General features: G+C 60.5%; 1 protein-coding gene across 1 annotated transcript in view; it reads right to left on the bottom strand.

Moving 5' to 3' along the window:
* Positions 1-3304, bottom strand: part of LOC113212895 (pancreatic triacylglycerol lipase-like) — a 14271-nt gene that overhangs the window by 1261 nt on the left and 9706 nt on the right. The gene's annotated exons all lie outside the window — the stretch shown is intronic.

Here is a 3304-nt window from a genome sequence, read left to right as displayed (position 1 = left end):
CTCACCCCAAACAGGTCCATGCTGACGACGAGCTCGTGCACGATGGCCACGTCGAGCACGGGGTGCTTGTGGCCGTGCAGCGTGGCCTGCGGCTGGCTCGGCACCAGAGGGTTCCACAGGCGCACCAGCGCGTCTCGACCAGCGGTCACCAGGAGCTGCTGCGTCCGGTCCAGCACGAAGCAGCTGGCCCCCTGCGGCAGAGCGTTCAGCACGGTCAGCACCGTGTTTCAGTAAGCCTTGGCGGCCCCCCCGGCACGTCGGCACGCTCACCCTGGGTAGGCTGAAGACGTACGGCTCTCTGCGGCCGGCGAGGTGCCTGATGACGAGGGTGCGCTCCGGGTCGCGGCTGCTCGAGACCAAGGTGTCGTTGTGGGCCTCGTAGCACAGGCGGCTGACCGCGTCGCCGTGCACCTTGTGCTCCTGCTGCACCGTGACCCAGTCCGCCTGCTGGCGCAGCTCGGGCCAGAAGAAGAAGGTGCTCTTGTTCTCCGCGTCCGGCGGCCGGAGCAGCGCGCGCTTGGGCTGCATGAAGGCCAGGGTGATGATGCTGCCGGCCTCGTCGCCGATGAAGAGGCGGGACGGCGTGGCGGCCGCGGCGTCCCCGGGGGCGTAGGCCAGGCAGCGCGCCGCCGCCGGGAGGCTGCGCACCTCGCAGCGCCGGCAGTGCAGCAGCCGGGACGCGTCCAGCATCGTCAGCGACCTGGGGGTTATATGAGGGCGCGGGTAAGGGGAACCGTCGCTCCACCGTCGCGGTCGGCATGGCACACGCCTCGAGCACTCACCTGTCTGACGAGGCGACGACGAGCATCTGTGCGTCCGGGAGGAAGACGGCGTCGTTGACCCACGTGGTGTGCTGGCGAGGCTCACGGAGGTCTCCCTCGCGCCCGATCCCTATCTAACTGGACGTGACGCCGGTCACGCGGTTAGCAAGGGGTGGTAATCGGAGCAGATGCAAAATCTCTCTCCCTCGGACGTTTACCTTGGCGTGCGGGTGCGTGAAGCCCATCTCCAGCGTGTACGAGTCCAGGAGGGCCAGGGCCGCGTCGTACACCCCGACGCGGCCCAGGCGCGAGATGACGGCGTAGCAGAACGTCGACGCCGTCCTCAGCGACACCACGCTGACGACGGCCTCGCGCTGGACCGAAAAGAGAACATTGGTTCTTGATTCAGTCCGTGTTCAGTTAGCGAACAATCGCGCCAGCGACAACGGCTCAGTGCAACGACTACCCGCCTCCCTTCCCCTGCCATATCGAGTTTAAGTTTTCTGATCTCCTCGGCGAACACAGATTGTTACCCTTTATGGAAAAAATGTCATAGTTCGGGCCACTGTAGACTACGCATTGCTAACGATAGCGCCTGCGACGCGCAGGGTAGGCCAGCCCGCCAAGCAGCTGTGTGGGGACGGCGGCGGTGGGCCTCTCCCGAGCGCCAAAGCACGGGTAGATGGCCGACGACTGGCACGTGGAACGTTTGGGATCACCCAGAAAGTAAGTCCATCATTTGTCGTTACGAAACTGCAACCCCTCTAGCGCCTGGTAGGTAGGCAATATCTTGCCTGCTGTGCGTGCGTGTACTGCGGGATGGCCTACTCCGAGTCTCGCAGGCGCCGAGCTCCCGTTATTTGCACAAATGAATCGGAGGAAAATAACAGCATCCAAAGGTCGGCGGTCAGACCGGTCATCGCCTCAACTGGATACACAACATGCCCTCACCCTGCAGTGGGGCGGGCGCATGAGCTGGGGGTTGGTCTGGACGGGCTGCCAGCTCGGTCCGGTGGCGGGTAGCGCGTTGTCCAGCTCGTCCAAGCACCTGGCGAGGTCGTCGGCGTCTGCGAATCACGAATTCTGTCATTTATTTGACAACTATGTGTGCATCGGTGCGAAAATAAAAAAGCCCTTCAGCCTCACCCATGAATTCTCCATTCTCGAGCCGTATCAGATTCGAGCTGCGCGCGCTGAGGTGGACGCCGTCACCGCACGACGACAACGACTCGTCCTCGTGGTGGAGGCCTCCGAGGTCGCCGTCGCCACCGTCCCCCACGTGGTCGCCGAAGCTCTCCACGTCGCTGAGACTCCTCGCCGGCGAGAAGGTGGACATGTTTCCTTTCGAATTTTTGTTTCACGCTCTCGTCGCGGTCCGCGAATCTATCTTTTTTGGGCAGCTTCACGACAGTTAGTCTTCTTTGAAAGCCGCGCGGAGGAGCGGCAGAAGGATGCGGGCCTCACGGTTCGAGGTGCGCATTATTGATCCAACAGGACGGCGCGCCTCGCCCAATCTAGAGTGGCGCGACCGGCGCGACTACCGCGCCACCGCGCTTGAAGTCTTCCCCCCCTCCGGTACTGCCAACTTCTGCACTGTAACTTGAACTATCGAACGCCATCGCACGATACCCGTCTAGATTTGGGGTTTGAGTCCCTGCCTAGGAGATAGCCAGCCAGCCCAGGAGAACACCTTACCTACGAAAAGTCTAGAACTCTGACTTGTGATGGGATGCACTTATTGTCGTGACCCCCCCCCCCCTTTACACACAATGACATCAGGATGAGTGCAGAGAAATACGTCAAAATGAGAGACAATTCTGACGTCACGCCGTGATAGTCACGGCTTAAATTCCTACTTGGGTTTCTCAAGCGCCAGCGACTTAGTCGACGCGCATCTGATTCTTACTTTTGCATAGAGAAGTTCCATCGTCGCAGCCGTGCCTAAGCAGTGATCTCAGCAAGCTGGTGGTCGAGGAGCAAGCTGGTAACCGAGCGTCTTAATGCGTGATCGTTCGCAGGTCGTGACCGTGGGGATGGTCCGATGTTCGAATCCCGCCCGCGATCATTTTTTTCTGCTCTGCTGGCCGAGTGTCTTCGGGCGTCAGTCACAGCTGAGATCTGGATGCCGCCGAACGTTGTGCTTCGTATCGTTCCGACGTGGCCAAGTCGGTAGGGTCCTGGCCCGGTGTGGACCTGGTCGCTGGTTCAAATCTATAACACCGGTGATATTTTTCGCGCTTGGCTGGCCATGACTTCACAGCCGTGCGACACCTGAAGTGATGGACCGGTACGCAAACAGTCGCTGGTTCGAATCTAGTCGACCGAACCCTTTTGCCTTTTGCCCCTCTGCCAGCCATATGTTTCGGGGTGTGAGCGACAGCGGAGATAAGCTTCAAGTCTGCAGAAGTCTCATTGGCTCAGTTGGTAGAGAGCGCGCTCGGGACGCGGATGGTCGTGGATTCGAATACTGATCGAGGCTCATTTTTTCCATTTAGTAGTTTGCGGCGCGGGTACCAAGACTTAGTACAAAAGACCAGCCGACA

This window comes from Frankliniella occidentalis, unplaced genomic scaffold (assembly GCF_000697945.3).
Source record: "Frankliniella occidentalis isolate FOCC.00 unplaced genomic scaffold, Focc_3.1 Scaffold7, whole genome shotgun sequence".
NCBI classification, from domain to species: Eukaryota; Metazoa; Arthropoda; class Insecta; order Thysanoptera; family Thripidae; genus Frankliniella; species Frankliniella occidentalis.
Note: the sequence above shows the minus strand (reverse complement) of the source record. Positions and strands in the feature narration are given on the sequence as shown.